We start from the raw sequence: 26,067 nt of genomic DNA, 5'->3' as shown, positions 1-26,067 counted from the left end.
TGAAGCCTCCTTCGTGGTAAAACCGAAGGGGCCAGCGTTAAACTCTGCATCTACCTTGGGACAATATATTTTAAGCACCTTAAGGTAAATGGGAAATCAAACAACAAAAATAAAAAATGCACACCTCTTTTAGCCTTGAAGACAGACAGGCAGGTTTATAGGCCATCAGGAATTGGAGAGCTGTAATAAAACTGGGATTTTTATTAGTTATCAAGAGAAGTGAAAAATCTGAGAGGGCAGAGCAGAAGACAGTGCCCTGGTTGGAGAAAACCACCTTTTCTCTGGGACATTTTAGGTGTGTTTGGTCCCAGGAAAACGTGTAAGAGCATCTAAAATGCGTCTTAACGTTGTGGTTGTGTTGTGAAACAGAAAATAATACTGTTAAAAATGCAGATACGTAGGATTAAATACATCTACATATTTATTTGTCTGAAGGGGGGGGTATGAATGGAAATAAAACTGCTTGGCTACTGGTCACCAAATGTAAACAGAGTGAAAACTAGTTTTTGTCCTTTAATGTTAATGTTTCATATGTTGATATGTTACCGCTTTCCTAAATAACCTGATTTATTCTTTGAGTTCTTGGCTATTGAATGGGCTTGAAAAAAGTACAGATGAGGCCTCTGAAAACTGTATGACAAGGTCTTATTTGCAAACACCCACAATGAAAAGTTAAAATGGTGTGAGAATGAGATGGACAACCGTTAACAAACGTTGATTTGGTTTCCGCTTTGTTGTACCTATACACGATTTTTTTCAGCAGTTTGAGAAATTTCTTTTCTCTTTTTTCCTCCTCTCATGTGAATGTTGGACTGGCTTTGGTGTGGGCTGTAGGAGGAAGGAATGAAGCAGTCTCTTGCTGGCAAACAGCCTGAATGCTGTTAAACAGAGAAGCCCAGCAGAGAGGAGAGGGCTGCACTGACACTCAGTGTAGCAACGGGCAAATAATGGGCATCAGCTAATCAGAGCTCAGAGCAGGTACCATGGCATCCTGTGTTTAGAAAATAAACTGATTAGGTAAGTTGAAACAAACCACAATAAAACTAAAGATTGGTTCCTAACCAGGATGTGAACTGCTGGCAGATCTCGGTGGCTGTAGGTGCAGAGCAGCCTATCCGAGGAACTCCTATCTCGGGATGGTTTAAAATGAAATTGTATTTGCGTTTTAAAATAGAGTAATGAATATGTACATTTCCAAAAAATGTGAAAATTACCTCCTGGTGCATAATTGGGTAGTCTAAATAAGACTAATAATTTAATGGAAAGCGCAAGATTAAGCAGGGCTTTTCTTAATTACGTATTACAGGAAAAATTCTGACAATATAAATCGTGTGTGAGAGTTTTGACTGTTATGAGTTTTGAGTGTGCTTTTGAGTTGAAAAGAAGATTCTGTTTCTTCTCTAGACGACAGACTTTAGAAGAAATGAGTTAGGTTGGGTGCAGATCGATCGTTGCATGTAGCAGAGATTTGCATTTATACCACTTGAATGTACAAAGTTATGAAATGTAGATGTTCCGTTCACAAGATAGGCTACATGTCAAAAATGCATTGAGGTATCTTTTTATATTATGCTGTTTTGACTCTGACATAAGAAAAAAAACCCCTTCCTGTTTAATGTAACGCCACCATTTTGTACTGAATGGCTGTATATCTGCATTCAAATTATGCAAAGATTATTCATTTTCTAAGGCCTGCTTCCAGTTAATCAAACTGTCAGAAATTTTACTATCTAAATACCAAAATAGTTAGAAAATGTGTGCGTGCAGCCACCACTAACTCCAACTTGGCCAAATTAATGAAGTTTTGATTATAATCAATGCACTTTATTCAGGCTAGCCATATCTGAATTTGTCACTGAAGTTGAACAACTTTGGTCAAAATAGGTGCTATAGGTAGAGAGTCAGACATGGACAGAAAGAACAACATGCTTTTAATCCATTTTGAAAGCAGCAAAGTGAAAATTCCATCATTTCTTCCCACAGGAATGATGAGCGATCCCTAAGAGTGTTTGCATCCCAAAAAGCTCAAAATGGGAGTTGTAAAAACAAAATAGCAAATACACTTAACACCAGCTTTTCCCCAGGTGACGCTTTGACGCTTTTTGGTTATTGTTCTGTAGATACCTGTATTTTATTCATTAAAAAGACCTCTTTGATTTTCTACTCTTTTACATTGGAGGAACAGCAGTCACTAATGAAATATCAGACGGTTGCAAAATTTTCATATCATTTTAGAGACTTGAAGGATAACGGATGTTTCAAGAAACAATACCAAAAGCATTAAAAATAAATAAAAGAGAGAAGGGAATCTCCTCTGTGAATTTACGTCCTTTTGATTTATCTGAAAGCAAAACTGAGTTCTTGTGACAGGAGTGAAAAGGACTTTGACTCCCGAGTTAATTTCGGGATATTCTGAATTTCCAGTAGTGAATATATGGCATAGAACATAAGAACTCACTGATTTTATTTTTTTTTTTAATAATTTTCTGCTTTTTCTTTAGTAATTGCTGGTCTTTGTTGTATCTTCTCCCTTTGTGATTTTCATCAATGCATGAAAGATTCTATTACTCTTGGGAATAAATTATACTCTAATAGATTGGGGCTTGGATATCTTAAAGATATTTGGACAATAAATGACTGAGTAAGGCATTTGTAGGATTTAGTAAAGCACCTGTACAGATTAGGTACATGACTGCTGTAGTTTAATGTCCTCAGAGCTACAGCTGATGAGTAATAACATTTCCTTCAGCCATCCCTAAACACACATGCAGCTGATATTTGCTTATTCCAAGGTATTTACTTCTGCAAGGATTTTCTTGATTTGAAATTTTAAATTTGCTGTTTAGCCTTCTACATGATGGAATTTGGTACTGTCTTGTTGGCTCTGCGTTGAACGGCACCGGTTGGCTCATTCGGGGGCAGACCAGTGCATGTGTGATATTTTCTAGATACAAAGGCCATTTCTCACCTCCCTCATTTACTTTTGGTGGCAAGTATCCAGGCTGCATATGGCTATCAGTGTGCATGGAGAAGCCCCCTACCTTTCTGCCCTTTTCCAATACTTCTAAAAAAAGAAACATTTTATGATAATAAGGGAAACGACATTTCCACCAGCCCTTTCTAAGCAGATGCCCTGCAGGGAGCTTCAGGACGTTTGATCTAGGGTTTGTCAATTTGTGCTGTCTTCTGCTTCTTCTTTGACCACTTGCTTCTAATTTGGTTGGACTCCAGTAGCGTTTTGGACCAAGGAAAGGTTTTTTTCCTCACAGCTGCGTTGCTGCTGTCCCTTGACTCGTTGTCCAAACAGTTGACTTGCACTTGTGCTTCAGCGCAACCCGTAAAAATGAATTAACGTTAGCGTTTTAAATAAATGATATCATTTGTCATAATGACGCATCTGAATGCTTTAATTGCTAAATCAAACCACGTCGATCAAAGTATGAGATACACTGGCTTCCACATAAAAAAGGTTAGAGCTGCCCCGCTCCTGAGTTCTGGCGTTTGGTAAATTAAACCTGAGAACCTGCAAACTTCCAACAGAGAGTCATTGGTGCTTTTAACTCTCCCTCTCCCATCAGGACAGCTTTACCAAAGATCTGACTTGCTAATCAGGGCAAAGGATTTTCTTTTCTTTGACTGAATCTTCTTTACTGCCTCTCCAGTGCTTACAAGTAAAATTTATCTCTTGAACTGATGTACCTCTAGTATTGCCTAAAGACTACAGAGGCCAGAATTTGTGCAATTTCAGATTAATAGGCCTTTGTATATGTTAATTGTGGCTTCAGTTTGTATACGGTGAGAACCCAAGGAGAATATTATGGCTTGTTGAATGTTGCCCTCATCTCTGAAATACAATTGCAATATTTTAGTATTCATGCTGATGTTACTGATTACATTTGAAGAGCCTGCAACTGCTTTGTACTACATTTAGAATTTCTTTCAAAGTATCAGAGAGCTAGTTTATCATTCTTTCCTATTTTAATTATTTGAAATCTTCTTCCCTCTCTCCACCCATATGTTAAATGCATCGTGTTCCCTTCTAATGATTCAAATTATTCAGGCATAAGAACTGAGTATTGTTAGGGTTCAGCTACAAGAGTTTTTACATTAGCCAAAATACAAAAAACAGATTTATAGTAATCTCCATAAAGCCGGAGATTGTGAATTGTATTAGCCTGTTGTGTTTAGGGAAATCTTTACTACCGTCCGTTTGCACAATGTAAGCTGATTCTTGTACTCGCCTTTCATGAGAGCAGGATTCATTCAGGGAAATACATTAAAGCTTAACATTTTCAGCGTACATTGCTTTTAACGTTCTGAAATCAAATTCAAATATAACAAATCTCTTCTTATGTATTAATAATGCAATAAATACAAGTATTTTGCCAACAGATATTATGCTTCATCTAGATTTTTCTAGAAATGGGTCTTTTCATTTTCAGTGCGTTCTATCTTTAGTCTGAGCTTAGAAAGATATTGTGTCACTGAAAGAGCAGTATGGGGTTTTTTTTTGTCCTGTTTCTTCACCATATGTGTTGGTATAAAAGACTTGTTGATGGAAGAGAATAATATACAAGCTTTGTGGAATATGCTTTATAGTGGACTCAACAATACTCTTCCAAGTAACACGAAAAACATTTGACAGAAGCTATTTGACTAAAGATAGTTATTTCTTTGTTGTCTGAATAAGAAGTGAGATCGCTAATTGGAAAAGACTTCAGTGTTCTTGGCATAGAAACTCATTTACAACTTGGTCTATATGTGTAGATGTGAAGCTGACCTTTCTGTGCTGATTAACTGTGTATGAGTAATCAAGGCTCCCTTTTTCTAGTCCCCAGTTGGTGTCCGAGTTCATCACAAATATTGTGTTACTGTAAACTGAAGGTTACTTGCAAGAAAATACACGAAACCGTTTCAGATTTTCAGGAAAGTATTTACAGTGAATATTATAATTACTTACTATGGCTAGTAGATCTGAGGTAATACCTAGGGATCGGCATTCCAATTTGAAGTTCAATCCTTCTAGGGCAAGCACAAGTACAATTATAGGGCAGTTTCTTCTCTAAAGACCTCAGATGTTATAGAAGTTATACAAAATGTGTAGCCGAGATATGGGCTAAATCTCTCTGTAGTAGCACCACATCTGTGACTTTTTTTCAACAAAAATTGATTGGGTTTACAGGAGAATGTGCTACAGAGCACCAGATCTTGCTTGGCAAGGAGCACCTCAACCTTCGGCTGTAGATTTAGAGATTTCCATAGGCAATTCTAGCCTTTATGGAATAACTCAGGTTTTGAACAAATTAAGAGATAAATTTGGGTTGTTTTCTTCTCCTTGCAGACTTGTGAGCAGGAGATATTTGAGTCTTAGTCCTTGTGTTTGCAAAGCCTCAACAGGGACCTGTGACATGGGAAGTGGAGGATATTTATGTCCTGTCTATAGTATGTCACAGCAGCTAATTTCAGTGAAGAAATTTTGGAGTTATCACTACAGATGTGTTTATTTCTTGGGCAGAAGCACTGGGATTCCTGACGTGGGGGTGTTGGACATGGGAGTGCTCCGCGTGCTGCTGCCATGTTGCAGAATTTGCTGTAATGCCTACCGGTTGCTTTACTGACTTGTTTTCCTCCATTTCCCTGTTTTTTTTTTCATCTAAACAAAATCTGCTGCCCTTGAGTTTTTCAAGAATCAGTATTTTCCTGTCTAGATTAAACTTTCTCTGCAGAGAAGAGGTGACACTACTGACTCATGGGGTGCCTGTGCTAAACAGATTGTTTGATGTATTTACCTTCATTTACTTGAGCCTCTTACTGTCAGTTTTTATCCTTCTCTGACCTTCTGAGAGTTTATGCATGGTTTCAAAGCTAATAATACCTCCTAAAACAGGCATCTGCTAGAAATCATATGCTGTGCTACAAATCACTCTAGAACGGATTTGAATTCAGCTGGAAAATTGAGGAAACACTGTTAACTTTATGCAACCTATTAACCGTCTTCCTATAAGAATAAAGAATATGTTGATTTTATTGGGCTGGTTAATGATTACCTTGAAAGAACAGCTCGAGGACAGGAAGACACTTAAAATACACAGTGATGTCAACAGGCTTATCTTTTTTTGATGCTTTTTTTTTTCCCTTTTCTAAAACCTAGAGAAAATACCAGATCAGAATGTTTAAATCAAGAATTGTCAGGGAGAACCAGCTACTGCAGTTACATGGGGAATCTAAAAATATATATATATATGCTGATTTTAGGTACAGAAGACTTCAGAGCTTTGCAGAGCTAAGCTGCCTGGTGATCTAGACCTTGTTCTTACAAGTTAGCTTGTTCAAGTTTAAGAAAGAGAGAGGAAAAAAAACCCTACAACTTTAAAAGCACTGATTTTGTTTATGAGGGTGAAAAAAATGAAGCCAGGCTGTCCTGGGGATGACTGAACCCTGGTCTGCCAGGGGAAGTGGGGAATGAATCCCTTGTTTGGCTTTGCTTGGGCACGGCTTTTGCTTCACTTATTAAACTGTCTTTGTCTCAACCAACAAAGTTTTCTTTCTTTGACTCTTTTGAATCAATCCTCCATCCTACTGGGGGGGGAAGTTGAGCGACTTGTTGCGTGGTGCTTAGTTGCCAGCTGGGGTTACACCACCACAGGGAGCAGGAAAAATAATTATATTTTGTGGAGAAGTGTTTGAGTAGAAGAGATAAGTATTACTGCAGGGGACTGTGGGTCAGTGGAAGACAGGATTTGAGGAATTAGCTATCTTCTGCTTCTGAAGAAATGGAAACGTGTTTTTGTAAATAATTTCGCTTGGAGTGTCTGTGATGGAGTGATTTGGTTGCATTCAGGAAGAGTGTTTTTGTTTTGCCTTTCCCTGGGAGATGACCCTCTGTGATTAACAGGTAAAATATCCCCAAATTGGCACTTGGGGACAGCATTTATTAAACCCCGCTTTAAAATTCTGCAAGCATTTGCCTCACTTCACTTACACAGCGAGCATTACTTACTGTGACCTTATTTGCATTAAGAAAAAGAAATAATTTAAAAAAAATAGTGTACCATTGATGTTTGAGCCCCTGTCCTGAAGAGTTCACAAGTCCTGTGTGCAGGCGCCACACACCTAGTCTTGCTGGGATGCCCCAGATCTGCTTCCAGCTCTTCAGAGCAACCAGCACCAGTAGCATGTGGAAGGAATGGGGCAGTAAACCAGTAAATCCCAGTGGATGGCAGGTGGTAGACGTGTCTCCTACAGTGGTGTGTGAGGTCTTCTCCTCTTTGCCATTTTCCTAGCTCTGGGAAGCTGAGGATGACCTCCCTGCTTCATCCCAGGTGAACCCTTTCTGGCACAGCGTCCTTGTTGCTATCGCATTCTCCTCTGGAAACAACAGTACTGGATCAGGGTGGTTAATTACATCGTAAATGGTGAACGTGAGCTTAATCAACTGCATGCACCGTGTGCAAGGCTTATTCCGTCTGACGTGGAAACTGCAGATCCCTTTCCGTAGGATTGTATTTTGTATTACTTATGAGTTTGAAGATATCCTAACTTTTGTCTTCATGGCAGACCCATGATCGGAGCTGCGTGTATAGGTCTTTGCAGGAGGGATGTGGAGAACTAGAATGGCTCTGTGCAGTCAGTGCGGCGTGGTAGAGGTTCTCTCTGCTCTGCAGTTGATTTAAAAATCTTTGGTAACATCCTCTTCTGGGCTGTGATTTCTAATAGTAAGTGTTTATGAGTATCTGAGAAGTGAACTGTTAAAAAATAGTTCAAGATTGTGTGTATATATAAGACAAATGGAGGGAACGTTTAGTTTGGTAAGTTTAGGCTGAATTTGCCATTGATCAGAAGGTTAAACTGTTAGAGTGATTAGTGTGCCTCTGGTTCCTTGTTACGATAAAATCCATGAAAATAGATAAGTAAAGTGGTACGGGCAGATTAAAACAATCTGAACTAGCATTCTGGTCATTAAATTTCGAGCAGAGGTTCTTCTTGAATCACAGCCTGCTTTCTGTAGCTGCCTTTTAATTCTTTTTAGTTTTTAAAGCAGTGTATTTCTCTTTCTTTTTTTTTTAGGGGGGTGTTAGTTTCCAGAATACAGCTAATCAGAGAAATGATTGCCGGTTCCCCCTTGCTTTAATTTATTTAAATGATTATCTTAAAAATGTACTATGTTTCATGTCCCTTCCTGGATCTCATGTAAGAACTTGTACTTTGAGAAAGTATAAATCCAGAATAAATAATTTATTTTTATTCAGTTAAATTAATTCAGGTTTATAGTTGTGTGGAAAAGTCTGACACTCAATTGCTGCTAGTGTCAGAGTCATTAGAAGAAAATGAGTGGAAGGAAATCTCATGTAGGAATAAAGTGTTTGAGGTTTGGGGTTAGAGTAGCAGACCCCTGGGAAGCGTGTAATAACGATAGTTATATTTTTGTTAGGAGTAAAAATGTCCTTGAGATAAAGATGTTGGGCTTCGTTCCGTGTACACGAATGTTTTGTGATGAGATGGAAGAACATGATTCGTACAGGATTTATGGCTGTTTCTAGAAAGCAGTACCCTTCAGCAAGGATGGGGAAAGCATCTCAAACTTTTTTTCCCCCCCCCAGGAAGAAATATATTTCATATAGAATGGATTTTATTCTTTTTACCACTGACATTAAATCCACTGTATATTCAGGATGTGATTCTGCACTTATTTTTGTTTTCATGCAAAGCCTACTTGCAGATACGTGTTTCTGGAGGAAAGGAAACCTTTTGTGACTACAATTTCTCTTCTCATAAATGTTCCTTTTTCTTGCTCTGGATTTAATGGTGTTTTTCTTCCTGTGTTTTATTTATTTATGTGAAGCTCACAGCTTTTTTCTTAGTCAAATAGGTTTTCAAATGGGATTTCTCCGAGCTACTATTTTTCTCTCTGCATTACTTTCCTAATGATGGGCTATTTTTTTCCCCCCCTAAACCTAGGTTCAACAAATTCTCTCTTTCCCATTGAAATACCCTCTCAGAACCAAGAGGGATCTGAACCAGGACTCCAGAGTTCCTCTTTTAGAGGTTAAGAGTCAGAAGCAGAGTTCGTTCCCTGGCCTTTTGTTAAAAAAAAAAATAAAAAAAATAAAAATTCTTTGAGACTGGTTAGATTTGCAAGATTTACTCAGTGTTCCTCTGGCCGTGCTTGCACCATGCCTGGTGGAGCACTTCTGAGACCTGACACAATAAGGCTCCTTGTGAAGGGACCCTGTGAATCCCCCCCCAGCCTCATGGCTGGGGACACCCAGGATCTCTCCGGTAGGAACTCGGTGGCGCTGCGGAATAGGGGTCCCTCGGGTAATAGTTTGCTGACCACTGAAAATTCATTCTGAGATTGTTTGATGCATCGGGAGCTCAAAGCACTTGTCACATCCCAACCTGTCCCCTTGGGGAATCATCTTACAGGGTTGGACCTAAGCTATTCTGGAGTACCCTTTTACAGGATGGCAAATCACTATATAAACCTTCAGTACTCTAGAGGATAGCGTACAAATAAAAGCCCGCTGGGTTACAAAGACGGTCTGTGCAGGGAAGTTCCTGTCCAGTTTGCTCACTGCAGGCTGTTCCTTGTTTCTAGGTTGTTGCCTGTGCCAGTAAAGGTGTGCGCAGTGCAAGAGGTAGGAAGAGCAGCTAAAATACATGAGCACAGGCTGTGCGATAAGCTCAGGGGTATGTACAGATCATCTCTAAAGTACTGGGGCAGGGGCTATGGTATGTGAAGCTTGTCGTGCATGAGTTGCATGACTGGTTCTGTGCTGTCACCTCGTTGGTGCATCGGAGGAAATGTCTGTAATTTCACTGCTGTCAGCCCACGCTGAGCTTCTGCTTTAACCAGGGCGCAGCCAAAAACCCCTTGACTCACTGCAAATGACACGCTAGGGAGGAGTCTAGTAGAAGAACAACACGTGCTCAGAGAATTTCTGGAAGTCCCAGTGAGTGAAGTTGAGAAAAGTTGTATTTATTTCACTTTTTTTTTTTGAGATAGTCAAGATCCCTCAGTTTTGAACACGTGATGGAGTGCTCATGAGCACTCAGTTGCCTTTGAGACATTGTTCATCCTTGAACTGATTCGTCTGTGTCCGTTTAGGACTCTAGACTATAGATGTGAATAAAAACATTCTTAAATTCATTCTAATTAAAAAAAACCCAAAAAACAAACCACAAACAACAAACACAAACGTTAAGCTGCTCGTATGCTTTCCCTGGGAGTCTGGAGGGCTGGAGCTCCCGTGGCTCCTTGCAGCTCATTGAGGCTGCGTGTGCTGTGGAAGAGTGAGCAGTATTTTGTTCGGTACGGGAAGAACCAGGGTAACTTAATACTGACAGGGTCAATTTGTAACCTGTTCTGGCAGCATCTTGTTTTCCCTCTGCTAAGGGATTATGGTCTGTGCAAAAGGATTATTATGAGTCAGCAGCTTCCTCCCTATTTACGGAACATGCCATTTAGCTCAAGAAATCAAGGCTCGTGTCTTACAACAAAGCAGTGACCAGAGCAAAGTGTCACTAGCCCTCGCTGCTCTAAGTCCTCACGGGGTTGAGGCATCTGTCTTCTGGCCAACACCTGGCTGTTGCTCAATAGCTTCAGATCTTGTGCAACCTTTTTAGGTGGGAATTAATTATAAATAAAAATATGAGGGGGGAGAAAATTGGGTTATACATTACACTGTCTCATCCTTGTGTGATTAAGACAGGTTAACTCCACTGTGCCTCAGAGAACTTATTGAAGAACATTGCTAATGTAATCTGTGTTTTTCTTTCCTGATTTATGTGAAAGAGCGAAGAGTAGGATTTTTTTTTGTTCTTGTTTGCAGTGAGAAATAAAACATTCTCCAGAAAAGCTGCATTGCACAGATGTCCCTGTTTCTCACCTGTTGTCAGAGGAGACACTTTCACATTCGTTGTACACAGGTAGATGCAGATGTGTATTTAACTCCTAAAAAGTAATTATTTTTTCTTCTAATTATTTTTTTCTCCTGATCTGATATGTGAACAGATAAAATCACCTTCTGATTCAGAATAGACTGTCCTGATCTACATATTTCCCATTAACTTGCTGCTACGTACGTATTAAATGCAACTGTCTATATGCTACTACACACAAAGCTACACGTGTTGCTGTAGTACCAGGCATGTGTGTCAACAAACGTCTAATTTGTAAGCGTGCAACTCTTTGCTAGCTCTTAAACATTTATTTTATACGTTAGTATGCATCCCTGAAAGATTTTTAAGGAGATACAGTTTTTGCGTTACCTCTTTATGAATTACCAGAAATTTAATCCTTTTTTTTTTTTTTTTTTTTTCCCCAAGATGAGTTGCGAAACTTGCATAATTCAATCAGGAATGCTGCTGTATATATTTTATAAGGTAGGAGCAAACCATCCTTTAGTTGTGTCAGGCCATTCAAGAAAATCTGCAGAATTGCTGTAATTTTCCATTGATTACCCAGGAATTTTTCTCAAGGGAAAGATGGATTTCTTCTTTCTGGTTTAATTTCTGATGTGATTAGAAATTTTAGGGAAGTGTCACTTTGGGAATCCCTATCCCAATCATTTACACAGGTTTTGAGTCTGTCCTAATATTGTACTTAATACCCTTGGCGTGCTAGGTAGGAAAAAATAGAAAGATAATGTGAAAACTGGTTTAAACTGATATTGTTTTACAATGTCAAGGTTTGTATTTGTCACCCTCTTATCAGAAAATGGACCGTGGGGAGAAGGGTCAGGTTTCCCTTGTCTTCACAAGCTCCCTCAAGCTCATTTAACAAGGGAGAGGTTTGCTGGTCTGTACTCCCCAGCACTGGGAAACCAGAATAAAGTTGCAAAATTGCAAAAAATGTACCAGGAGTACGTAAATGTACGTAACATGAAATTACAGGGCATCTTCAGTTCCTGTGGTTTCCATGCAGCAGAACAAACAGGTCCAGTACTGTGTTGCCGCAGCTGTGTTGCTGTGTTCAGGCTGGGTTCACTTTGGGAATTTGTGCAGAATTTGCTGTTTTTTCAGTGTAGGAATGGCTGATTTTAAATCTGCATTTTCTTACTACCATGTCAGAGGCTTACAGGGTGAAACTCTGAATCTGTTTTATCTCAAGTACTCAATCAACTGCAGGGTGTCCCATGCAGGACATAATAGCTTTTTCTCTCTGTGTGTGTTTGTTTTTTTTTTTTTAAATGGGATTTTAATGTGAATGAAGGTAAGATGTGACTTTGGCTGAAGCAGCCACAGAGTTAATAGGATTTTCCAGATTCATCTCTGAAGTTGTATACATGGAGCTGTGAAGTAGGCTCCCATCTGTTAGTGTTTGCTGCGCTCTGCTGAAATTAGGCCAAGCACTAATAGTGTCGGCAAGAGGCACGTTGCTGCAGCCTGTCCTGCTTGGGCTCTCCCAGATGATCCAGTCAGTTAGGGTCATGGATCAGAGTGATGGGATCAGATCCTTTTTCTTCTGATACAGACTTCCCGAAGAAAAGCCTTTTAACAGCCGGTAGAGCTGAGACCACAGCATTTGTAGTCCATGAGAAACTCAAGTAGTTTCAGTATTTTATTCCCAACTCAGGGCAAGAAGTCGAAGAATCAAGAAATTTTAAAGACAATGATTACTTTCCAAGTTTATCCAGTCATGTCAAAATGTTCGATTGAAACAAAATATTTGGACATTCTTATAGTAGAAATGTTTCATTTTATTCAACTTACTCAAAACGCTTCACTGAGTGAGAACTTTCACCAGTTTTGAGCCCGTGTTTGGGTTTTCAAGTTCTAGTGGTAATCTGAAGCACTGGATGTCTCCGTTGGGTGTTAAAAAAATAGCCTTTGGGTACATGAGCGATAACACATTTAATTCTTTGCTTTTTAGCAGAGAAGTTGTGAGATTCTGCTTCAGGAGGGGAAATAGCCAGGAGGTTGTAGGGTGCTAAAGTGTTGCCAGAGAACTCAAACAGGAGACAAGCAGAGCTCTGTGGGAAGACTGAGGTACCTTAATGATGTGTTTTTTTTTTTTAAAAAAAGTGTATTTCCTGTGAGGGCTTTATTCTGGTAATGACATATATTTCTGGCTGTAGTTATATGAAAAATTATATGACTTGCTATCATAGCATTATGAAAGTTTCCACCACACATGCTCCAAAACACATTGGCACTTTACTCGTGCTTCATACTCTGGCTTTCACTGGAAACTGGATCGGAAAGATTATCGTTGTAATGTGTCCGAGAGTGCCAGCAATGCCCCTTCCCGAATGCTCCCATTTAATGCAGCTCCATTTTCTTTGTTTCGGTCTGTTGGCAGTGACTCTGTCAGCTGATTGTGTTCAGCACCGTCCCTCCTGTTTCTCCAGATACATTTATGCTTTTTAATCTATTTTTCTTTTTTTTTTTTTTTTCTGTGTAACAACTGGTTAAGCAGCAAGTTTCCCTTGACGAGGAGGTAGGGGGCTGGGTGCTAACCATGTAGAAGCAGAGACATTGCCAGCAGAGTGAAAAGGCTATGACATTATCATTGACAGTTACAGCAAAGCATCCCCTGAGCATTGTGGGGATGAGGGAGGGTGCTGATGGGAAATAATATGGTGGTAGTTTAACGAAATAAAAACAAATGAGGGATGAGGACATACAGCTGGTAAACGGATCTAAATCATAAGAGATAGAGACGCCAGCAGGGTCGGCCAGCCCATGACACTAATTTATTGGTGGTTGCCACTGGTGTGTATACACCATGTATTTATGGGTGCTGCGCACGAGAGCTATTGTCCCCCAGCGCAGGAGAGCGGCAGCTCCACGGGTGGGAGAGTTACTGCTTCTAGAAGACACTGCCATCCAGGAGTGTGAAAAATTACCCAATGGGATTAAGGACAACCCAGCAGCTTTTATCTGCTTTAGTGTTATTGCTGAAGAGAGGCGCTTTTTTTTTTCCCTTTTGTTTAATTCTTAACAGCAAGTTTGATTCGGCAGTGGGCTTTAGATGTATTCGCTGTGCTGTTTTGTGATTGCATTTTGGTTTTTATCTTGATTACTGCGTGCCCCCCAGAGTCTTTTTTGTATTTTGTTGCTTCCAGTCCTGCCTCTGTTGTGGATTGGAAAGTTGATTTTTATTTATTTACGTTTTAAAAAAAAATGAAATAATGTTGGAAAAATATTAGCAATAAGAGGAATTTGATTGAGGGACGATGCTGCCTTACCGTCTTGCTTTCCCCATCTCTATCACTGTTGCCCTCTAGGGGCAGAATTTGGTCTTATTTTGTGATGGTTTGCTCCATTAAAGAGAAGGTAAACCTTGGACTTAGATCCAGTTCCCTGTTTTCTCACAGATTTTGTGTTTGATTTTCAGCTGAACATCTGGGCTGCATCAATGAAAGTAAGACACACATTCCTCTGGGGAGCTTGGCCTTAGCATGACATTGCTCAGTTCTCTGTTCTTTAAAAAGAAATAGCAATATTACCCCATTTCAAAGAGTGTTGTGAGAATAGATGTGTGGAGAGAGATGCTCAGGTACTACAGCAGTGTGAAGCATGCAGGAGAACACAAAAGGCTTTTAGATGTTTGTCTCTGCTTGTGTCTTGTAACAGATTCCTGATAATTAGGTTTCCTATTCAGGTGCTTTTTGATAGGGTTATTACTTGCTCATCATTCTTTTCTCTGTTAACAGGATTTCTTGCCTTTTTCATACCTTCATTGTCTTCTCTTTTGCTTTCCCGTTGTCGCTTATTAATTACCCATTGACACCATGTCTTGTACTGAAATCTTGTGCTGGTTTGGCCTGGGGTAGAGTGAATTTTCTTCGTGGGAGCTGGTATGGGGCCGTGTTCTGGATTGGTGCCATGAACAGTGTTGATAACACGGGGATGTTTTTGTCACTGCTGAGCCCGGCTTACCCAGAGCCAAAGGCTCTTCTGCTCCTCACCCCACCCCACCAGCGAGGGGCTGGGAGGGGGCACAGCCGGGACAGGTGACCCCGGCTGACCCCAGGGCCAGCCCACACCACACGGCCTCATGCTCAGCACACAGAGCTGGGGAGGAGGAGGAGGAAGGGGGGACGTTGGGAGTTGTGGCGTTTGTCTGCCCGAGTCACCGTTACGTGTGACGGAGCCCGGCTGTCCCGGGGGTGGCTGAGCCCCTGCCTGCCCAGGGGAACGGGGGATGACCCTGGGTTGGCTTTGCCTGTGCGTGGCTTTTGCTTCACTTATTAAACACCTTTATCTCAACCCACGAGTTTTCTCACTTTTACAGTTTTCTCTGCCATCCCACTGGGGGTGGGAGTCACTGAGTGGCTGGGTGGGGCTTAAGTTACACCTGGGGTTAAACCATGACAAATCTACTGGGGAATTCTTTGGATTTTTTTTTATATTTACCTGCCAATAAGTTGCTCTTCATTTGGTGATTTGACCAATGTCAGTTCTTTGGTCTGACAAACATTGACTCTTTGATCATCCAGTATCTCGTTACATTCAGGGGCATTTAGATTATGTTTAGCAACATCAGCATGATAAACTTAAGATTCCTATTACAATCCATTTTTTCTGATCCTGTTATCTTCATGTATACTCTTTTACTGGAGTCTCCTACTATGACAGTTGTTTGTTATCTGTTTCTCTCTTGTTCGTTAACTACCCTCTCTGAGTAAAATCTTTTCAAAATACTTCAGTTGCACTAATATTGTTCTTCGTGAGTCATGTAGCGTGATGAGACTTAACTTGGTAGAGAGGAAGAAGACGCAGCTTCGTCATCGTAGGGAGAGGACAGGAAAGCTCAAGCTCAAGTAAACCGACAGCTTAAGTCATCTCTTGAGTTTAAAATTGAAAGAGTTGAAGAGGAAGATGAAATAGTAGGACATGGTGAAAGAGTTGCTTGTGAAAGTGTAAGCTGAGTTCAGGTATGCTATTGGTTTTTTTACTCTTATCCTTGGTAGTGTACAGTAAGAAGAATTTAAAGTTTGTTTGTTCACAGTATTTGGATGTATCTCCAAAATGTCCAATAGGAAGGACTTACAACCGATGCTTGGTTACAATTATAATACGATCTTAATATTTCTGTTCTTTGCCATCCCTGCCAGTACTACTGGTTCCACTGCTTCAGTTTAACAGCATAAACCTCCAGCTTGCGTTCTTTCTCCCATAGTCTGGCACGTTTATTTTCAGGAGTATGAAATCAGCAGGTTGCTGCTCCAAAGGCTGTGACTTCTCTTCCCGCGTTACTTCAGCACCCCAATAAATGAGAGATGTCCTGAGTCCATCACAACCTCACTCTTTTGGTAATTATTGATTTTGTAGACAACTTCACAGTCACCAATTTTTCACTCAAGCCATCCTCCTCCATTACCTTTTTCTTCAGTTTCTGTAGCTTTGAAACATCTCCATCTTGCTATAAACTTCTTTTTAAAAAGGTAACACGGTTGAGAAAGAAGAAATCCTGAGGCTGGGTATGCAACCTTATCCCTTCTTCACTGGCAAGCCTAGTTACTTTATTGCCAACCTGAATTCCCTGCAGGCTTTGGGAGGCAGCAGACTCCAACCCACCCAGCCCAGGGTCCTCAGCCCTGCTCCAGCAATCCTGCAGGAAAAGGAAACGGGTTTCCTTGTAAAACCAAGTGGGGGAATGAGGTTTTGTCTGGATTCTCTTTACAGCCATTGTGTATAGTAGTGGAGCCTGACGGTGTCTGCGATGTGCAGAGCAGCAAGCTTGAAAGTCCTGTGGGTCTTCACTGTCTCTCTCTTGGTAAATAATGTAGCATCATTTTTCTTTCCTTCATACATTTAGTAGCAGAAAATCTCCCCTTACAAAGCTGTAGGGGAAACTTGTTAACAGCCATGTAGCCTTGAAAAAGAAAAAAAATAAATCTGGAACTATATGCCATATTTGCAGATGAATTTTTCTTTGTTCAAATATGACAACCCTTTCCAAATATTGTCTTTAGGTTACATGCTGTCCCCAGTTCAATATTGCCATGTCTGTCAGTTGGACCTTATATTTCTTTCTAGTTCATTTACTGCCATGAGCAATAAGATTGGTGCATTTCCTGATTATTTTTTTTTATTATTTAATCTGTAATATGTTGGCCGTCTTCAGGTTCTTATTCTGACAATAATGATATTTGTCCTTATGTTTCTAGAGCGTCCCAAATTGCTCATAGAGTCATACCAATGTAATTTTGCTTTCTATTCTATTTCGTATTTATATCCTTCTTTAGGACACTGTTATTCATGCTCACGGGTTTTAGTGCTACATTTTTGCTGACAACTCCCAAATCTATTCTTCAGTACCTACTGACCCAGTGCTGGCTCTCCCTTTGCTGCATGATTGTCTTTATGACATTCCGGTTCAGAATGGATGTCATCAAACTTTCTCAAGTTGAATGCAGACAGGTAAGAATTGTAGCTCAAAGAGCCGTCTCAGTATTACTTTCTACCTATATTTCTCATTTGCCATTGACTTTGATGGATGCACGCCAAGCCTTACATGCTTTACTGTAAGATCTGTAACTAATGTGAATATATTATTATTACTGTTTCATCATGGAGGTCTTAATAGCAATTAAGTGTTACAGTAGATGGTGCATAATCATACATAACAGGCCCTTACTGAATAATTTTTATAATCAAATTAGTGAAGTTAGGCAACTGGAGTATATTCAGTGGATAAAGATGCTGACCAGGCCCCTATCCTATTAATAACGCCTGCCTGCGGTGAAGACTGGCTCAATATAAAACTTTAAATAATAATATTCAGGAAACCTTTATAGGCACGTAAATTAAGCACCCAAAGCTACATGCCCAGCAGTTTCTGTGAATGCCCCCCATCCCCCTTAGCGGCTGTGAACCAAAAGGGAGGTGGCATCTGCAGAGTCTTGCAGAAATACCTGTAAAACCAGGAGCTCTGAGAGGAAACATCTGACCTGCCACCCGAGGAAATCACAGACAGGCTGGTTCATATGGAAGTGTTATCTATGGAAATATAAAGCGCTGATTAACAAGCTTAAAAACGCATAACATCTAGCAGAAACTGCAGTGTCATGAAGGATTGCCTAGAGCACAGGAGTCACTGGGATTTGATGCTTTAGGGAGAGACGAGGTGACTGGTTCTGTGTGACTTCATGCACAGTCATTTAGAAAGTCTGAGAGAACTTCAGGGCTGTTACTTTTTAAACTATGTTGCTTTAAAAGCCTCCACAGTTTTAGTTTGTAACGCTGAGATGATTAAAACTAAGTTCTACTTTATGATTTCCTGTGTGGTTAAATCCCGGGTAGACACTCGTTTTCCTTAAATTTTTCAAATTTGCTTCAGTCTTCACCCTTATCTTCTCTTCTACTGATCTCTCACCTGTATCTCTCAAGCCTGTATTGTTCGTGGAGAAACATAATTCCTTATCTCATCACACTTCTATTGAGTGATCTCTCTGCTGACTTCACTGAGAAGAAAAGATTGATCTAAAGCATATACCCTTTGCTTGAATAGTAATTTGCTCCGTCTGGGGTTTCTCTTTGGTTTCCCAAGTCTGGCTTTTACATCTAGCTCCTTTTGAAAAGGAGCTGTTACATTCATATACTTCACTTGTCTTTTCTTTAGACTTGTACTTTGTACTTCTGAACACCCACGTTTAGGATTCATTCAGGCTTTAAAATATTTGAACGCAATTTTCAGAGCCGCTTCAAATCAATCCACTCTTGCAACACCAATGTAGGCCCAATCCAGAAATTTTTCTTATCCGAAGAATTACGCTTAAAATTAAGAACATCTCTGTCGGTGGAAAGAAGTTGAATGGCAAAGGGAGTTAGACTCGAGAGGCGAGAAGTTCAAGGTGATTTTTCCGTGTTATTCTGAGGCGATACGGAGGGCAGATGCCGTGGCTTGCAAGACTGGCCTTGTTACCCTCACCAAACCTGAAGTGCTGACATGTGTAAGCAGATTGCTGGAAGGCAGACGGAAACTACTTAATACCTGGAAAAAGCCTACTGAAAAGCTTTTCTTTCCTTGGTGCCAGTAAATATAATTTCTTGGGAGATATCCCTACATGGGCAGAGGCACCTTTGGAAGGGGACGTGGATCGTGGAGGCGTTGTCTCTGCTGTTGTCACCCAAAAGGATTTGCAGTGAGGAAGAATTACTGAACATTCAGCCTTGTTAATGACAGTCGCATCCTTCTCACCTCCTTTGATTTTAAACTTTGCATATGTTTCCATTTACTTTTTGTCCTCTGGTCTGTTTGTTTAGTTTTGAATTTTCATCGGGTGTTCCCTAATTAGATTTTTTTTTTTTAGAGACTATCTGTAGCTGCATGTTGTTTACAAGGAGGATGTTGAGCAAAGAACAGTGGATGCCTTTTACCGTCTTAACCTTCATTTCTTGTGTGTTTGCTTGTATTCTTCCAGAGTTAGTTGTTTAAGGAAATATCTTCAACCACACAAGAGTTCAGCTTCCATCATTTAGGACTGAACATTGACCACCCCTGCAAAACGACAGTAAAAAAGCCAGTTCTGGTTGTTTTGAGTAGCTGTAGGGGTGGAAATCTCCCCAAATGGTAATAAAATATGCGGTTTTCTTCTAGGTGGTATAAATTACTAGTGTACTTAACACTTTGAGATAACTTACAGCCCCTCTATCTTAACTTCTCATTAATTTACACTTTATGATTACCAAAATTTATAATAACACAGCAAACATTTGGCTGCTGAGAATATTCTAAAATGAGTGCATGGTAATTGTTTGTAAGTCCATGGAAATTTAATTAAACTGTGTTTAAAAGTCTTAGAAACTGATGACTGAAAATCAACTAAATAAAATGTTTACAAATGAGCACATAAATATGCATACGCAGTTAGGGAGCAGGTTGCTTACAATGCTGGGCCCGTCTGTTTGCAAAGGCAACATCCAGTACAGCATGTCTCTGATAATTACATTTTGGCTTAATAAACAGAAATGGGAAGGATGCTTATTTTTAATTATGTTAATGCTTTCTTTTTTGATGCATCTCACTAATATTGTGCACAGAGAAATGTTAGGTTTTTATATTTCAGGGAAAAGTGTTAACGCCTAGATGTTCAGAAATGGGGGGTGTTAAAAGAAGGAGCAAGTACTGATTGTACATCAGAAGGATTTTTTTTTTTTACATTTACTCAGCAGTTTTGATTGCAGAAGGTTTTTGTCCATATCAGATTGTCATCTACACGTATGTATGTGGGATATTATGTACAGCCCTGCACTACATCTTTTCTCTGGCTGTGTTTATACTGCACTTAAGGGTATTGGACATCTAAAACCAGGTTTTGTGTCTTACGTAGGAATGACACGATGCTGGTTTAGCTTCAGTACTGGTCCTCTAAACCTGCCCCAGCCCCTGTGTACCCCTCTGTACCCCTCTACAGCTGCCCTGACCCAAAGTCTCCACTGCCATAATTCACAGAGATCACTCATTGCCCATTTCTGTGTATACTGCACTCATTTTGATGTAGTCACTCAGGCACATACACCTCCTCCCCTGTTTAAATATCTTCAGCTTGGTTAAAATTTTGACACAGGTGTGAAGTAAGGGCCTGGATCTAGCCCAGAATCTTTATTTTTCTTCTCTATTTTTCTTTTTTTTTTTAGTCTGACACATTTGTAAAAGCTAGAGTGAGTTAAGGCTTTACGCACATGTTTAGTAATGGGGTTTTTGACAGCTTTTAAAATGATTTGTTTAAAAAAATTACAAAAAAAACCCCTCAACCAGCAGAGCAGGACATTGCCTGGGATTTATCCGCATAAATTGGCTTTCTGGGTTCAAATTAACTTTTCAGAAATGTCACAAAAGTCACAAATGAAATGCAGTTCTTTTCCAATTAGACAGAATTTGTTCCTCGTGGTTATATTTCAGGGAAAAAAAAGACATTTAAATCACTTATTTCAAGACACAAACAGTAAGAGTGAATTTTACAGTAAGAAGAATCAGTCTTCCAAAACAATCATAACATTTTTCACCAAAAGGAAATGAAAGGGAGCACAAGCTTTTTCCTGGAGACTTTATAAGTAACACTTTTAAACTTGGTTCTTAGGTAAGGGGAAATTGTATTGACCCGTTCAAGCTGGAAGGAGTGCTGGAATCTCCATCATGGCTTATTTTTTATTGCCCACTAAGTTTATTTATAACTGGAGTAGAATGTTGCTATTCTACAGCTATAGCCTTTTAAAAAAAATTTATTTCAAGACATGTGAAAATTGGTAAACTTTGGGACAAAGAACACTGTAACAAATGGAGAAAGGGCTGCAGCCAGAGTAATATACATGAGTATGACGTTACTCACTGATGCACCTACCCTTAATTTGCTCTTCATCATTAGCGTGTTGCAGTCTTTGTTTTCTGTTGGGATTGGTGGTTATTTCTCAAGCTGCCAGAACAACTGACTGGCCTGAAGTTCAATGGTGCTTGTACGTGTGTGTGTGTAAATACGTACACACAGTGATACCTGGAGAACGCTGTTGGCTTCCTCACTTGTCATCTTTGCTGTCTGGCATTCCTTTTTAAAATATTAAACCAATTTTGTATGTCCATGCATCAGTTCTATATTGTCTTGAGTCATCTCCATCTGTCAAGAGCTGGGGGAACAGTGTAAGCATATCAACGGATTAATCTAATAAAAATTGTTTTCACTATCCAAAAATCTCATGCAAAACATGAAAGGAATAAACAACTGACAGTGTAAGAGTAGTAAGGAAAAAGGTTTGTTCTCCATGCGTTGCAAGCCTGAAAATCTGTGTCACAGGAATTTCTGCGTTTTCACAGAGCCCCCGTGAGTTCATTGCTCCTGTCCCGACTGCAAAACTAGGGCAGTTAGAAAACTGGGTAAAATGTTTCATCAGATAATAATGGATACTACTCTGTTTGCTGTAGATCTTGTTAAATAATTTTAAAATGTATTCACAGGGGGAAAAAAAAAGTGGTTAATAATAGCGCTATTTCCAAATATGAATGAGATTCCTCAGGGGCACAGCAATGCATAGTGGTATATCTCATTATCTCATTAGACAACTTGGGCTTACATCAGGAGTAATTTGGATTAAACCAATGTGTTCTCTGAATCAAGGGGCCTGTCTACAGCAAATGCTGGAAAAAAAAAAAAAAATAATTTTCTTGGTGTTTGTTATTTTTCCTGGGTTAGGTAAAAATTACTTTCAGTTCAGAAAATAAAGCTCCTGTAGAACTGGGGGTAAATGTTGCACCCAACATACAATTTAGGGCTATTTATACCTTTACATTAATAAAGAATTCAGGAGTTTTCTTCTTTAAAGTGTGCTGTTGACAAAAAATATATTATTGTACTATAGTAGGTATATATATAAGTATATAAATAGTGAGTGCTCACTGCAACATGAACAGGATGCTGAGCAACTTTCTAAAGTGTTTCTTGTGAATTAAAAACCACAAAAAAAAAAAAATCACAAAGAAACTGAGTAAACAGAACTTTGAAAGCAAACAAGAAGCAGGGGAGTAATTCCAGGAAGTTTGTCAAAGCTTCTGTTGAATGGATGGGGATGAAATGAGTTGGTTCCAGTGCTGAGAAGGGATGGTGGCAGAATCCCTACTTGGGGAGTTAAAAAAAGTGGGTAAAGGTCCCAGGAAAAAAAAAAAAAAAAGACTTGAATATAATTATTCTGACAAAAAATCTTATCTGATGGAAAGAGTTGAAGGCCTGGCCGTTGCTCTGAACGTACCCGAAGGGTGTCTTTGTCCCCTGGTATGTGACCCGTTTCTCTCCTGCTCTTCCCGCAGTTGGGGTCGGTACAGACAACGCAGCTGGCAGGGCACTGGGGGGACGACAGCGCTTGGAAAACCTTTGTCTCACGGCCAGGGGATGTTCCCAGGGGTAACGCTGCTTCTCCTGCCCGTCCCTGTTACAGGACCGATGGGTGCTTTCTCCCAGTTCCCAAGTTTTTACTGTTTCGCGGGTGGTTTGATTGATTTATCTCTCACTGTGAGGAGATGCTACTCTTGAATAAGCATCAGATGTACGTAAACTGGTGTAAACTGGTGAGATTGTCAGTCTTAATCCACGTGTCTTCGTTTTCTTCTGATCAGTAGTGGGTTAAAAAGATAAATAATGGTGTTATGTTGTGACAGGATTGTCGTATGTCAAATAATGACTTTTGTATATGCCCGTGTAATTATCTCAATGTTGTGTAGTCCCAAAAGTGTGGAATCACCATGAAAACAGGAGGAAGAGAAAGAGGTTTGGTTTTCCCCACACTTTTTAAGAGGGATGTGGGGTCTGACAATACTGTAATGAAAACCATCTAGTGACAGTTACCGTGTTATCATCTTTATTTTTTAAGGAAAATCAATACAGGAGTCAATGAGAAATACAATTTCAAAATAGATGCCGTAGCTTGTTTTGGGTAAAGGAGGGAACTGGAGGGATTTTTAACTGGAAAATGTTTACTTGGTGACATGCTTGGTACCTGGATATCTGATATTAAATTGCATGGGTTTTTTTGTGAAATGAACAAGTCTAAGAAATACTCAAGGGAAAAAGAGGGTGCTACCACCAGTCCCTTTAATATTACAAAATTAATTTGAATATTATGCATGGTATGAAGCTCTTTTATGATATTAGTGTTAGATTCCTATTCAGGGATGATGGTTTCTTGGGGTCAATTCCAGTTAATCCCATGGCAGATATCAACGGGCCACCAAAAAGAGAGACTAAAACACGAACGTTCACCCTCTACATGAACTTCAAAAAGTCTCTTTTTTTTTTTTCTTTTTCCTCCTTCCACACTATAGATTATGAAGCGCCTACTCCTGGCATCTCCTGAGAAACAGTGAAGGGTCTCAGGTTGCTTGTTGGGCAGCAGCACCAGCTACAGTTCAGTATATCACTGCCCTAAGCACCTTTCTGATTCATCCCATATTAGTGGTAAAAAGGAAAATCACTTCCTGCTGCTAATACTTGTCACTCAGCTGCCAACAATCTCGTTTCCAGTATTGCTGATATATTCTGTAGCTAACTTTCCTCTTCTTTGTGTTAAGAGGTGCCCTCTGAAAAGTAGCTGCTGTAATTGCGTCCTGTGTTGGGGTGCAGAGGTGAAGCAGAATATTCTAAAAAATTTGGATAACTCACAAAAACATATTTCTTTCAAAGAGGTAAATTCTAAATGTAGCTTGGAAGGGAGCAAGAGCTTCATCTGGTATGGCTGCTGATGGGTATTGCTTAATGTATCTGGTAGAATAGGTTTGGTTTGGGTTTTTTGTTTTGTTTGGGGTTTTTTTGTTTTTTTTTTCTTAACACAGAGGGAATTTCTATCTTTTTACAGCTGAGAGCACTGTGGCATAAACATGCAGTAAACTGTAAACTCCACACAAGCCCCTGTCCCTTTCCGCTGGCGTTTCATTGCTGAAAAACTGCTCCGATATGTCAACACCAAGAGTGAATACAAAGAAAAAAAAAGACGTTTACCCTTTTAGTTTGCTTTATCACCTCCATCGATTTCTTGATATAATGTTCCTGAGATTTCCCTTTTACAGAGCAAAGGAGCCCCACATGTCTCGGGAAGCTTTGAGCACGTGCCCCGCTGAGGCAGGGTCTCTGTCCCAGGGCTTGTGCGCTTTGAGGGCTGAATCCTCATTGCAGTGACCGTCACTTGTTCTGGAGGCAACTTGGTGTGCTGACAGCTGGGTGTGTGCATGGGGAAAACACCTGCAAACTTAACTCTACCTGCTTCTCCCAGTCCAGTGCAAGCAGGCAAATGGATATTCTGAGCTCCTCTCTATTTGTCTTTTACGACATAGAGTGAATTTTGCTACTGCAGACCACTGCTATCTGCTGTGGGTCTTGGTTTCCAAGCAAAATGAAGGAAAGTTGAAAATTTGAGGTTTTGGGGTTTTACCCTCTTGCTGCTACAAGCATTTTGTTGTGCAGCAGCGTGGAATCCATTCCCGTTTCACTTCTCCCTCATCCTCTCTGCAAACTGGTAGATCTGGAAGAACTGCTTACTGCTGACCAGGTGAACATGCTTTACCTTCCAAGAAACTTCCAAGTATAATTTACCTTGCAACAGTATTTTCTATTTTTATGACATTTTCCTTCCAAGAGACTGAGAATGGGGACTGCACAACTTGTCTGAAGTCTCTTGTATGAATTCAAGGATACCAGAGGTATTTGAAAAGCTGTATGCCTAATAAAATTATAGCTCCCATCATCAAAGTGCAGCTTCCTTGGAGATAGAAAGATAACAGCTAGACAGGCATTACAGCATTTAGGGATGGGGGGAAGAAGTAAGCATTTTCTCTAATGACAGGAGACTCAAAGGAGCTCAGACTTACGTTAATAAATACGTCTGAGCCTTGTTAAGTAAAGCTGAGAGTTTCACATGTGAGCTGAGGATCATGTTTAATCCATATTTCTTCAAATATGCTTTTTTGCTACCAATATCTACTCCTGACCTCTGTGAACATATGAAAAACAGGCTTAAAATTCCCTGAAATAGCTTTTTGCTGCCAGTTTTGCTCTTTTTTTTTTTTTTTCTATATCTTTAAGGATTTGAAGTACCAACATATCAAGATCCAGATTTTATAAACACAGGTTTGGAGAGGTGGATTGGAGGAGTATTTTTGTACACAGATCCCTTTAGGATTCTGCTTTGTGGTCTAATAAATTAAAAAAAAAAAAAAAATCAAAAACCACAACAAAACCAACAACAAACATCAATTTTCAAAATCATGGGGAAAGCTGCTGATTTTCAGCATCTAGATACAGGTGACTTTTAAGATTCTAGTGCAGCATTTGTAATTTAGCAACTTTCATGGCCGTAAGAAATCAGTAAGTAATGAAAATGGTTAAAATTATTTAAAATTCAGATATTTGAAGTCTTCTGAATTTTATGTCTAGAGTGGATATCTTAGGGGATCGTTATCATAGCTGTTGGGAGCTTTAATTTCATGAGTAGGAGTCTGGTATTTCCTTTTTGTACAATTTCTTTTTTTTTTTTTTTACTTCAGTGGTTCAGGATGAGGCTATAGAGATTGGAGATAGAAGCCCTGTGATACTCTGTTATTTTTGTCAATAGCAATCATCGGTAATGAGATGTATC

Source organism: Athene noctua, chromosome 8, assembly GCF_965140245.1.
Source record: "Athene noctua chromosome 8, bAthNoc1.hap1.1, whole genome shotgun sequence".
In the NCBI taxonomy this organism is placed as follows: domain Eukaryota; kingdom Metazoa; phylum Chordata; class Aves; order Strigiformes; family Strigidae; genus Athene; species Athene noctua.
Note: the sequence above shows the minus strand (reverse complement) of the source record.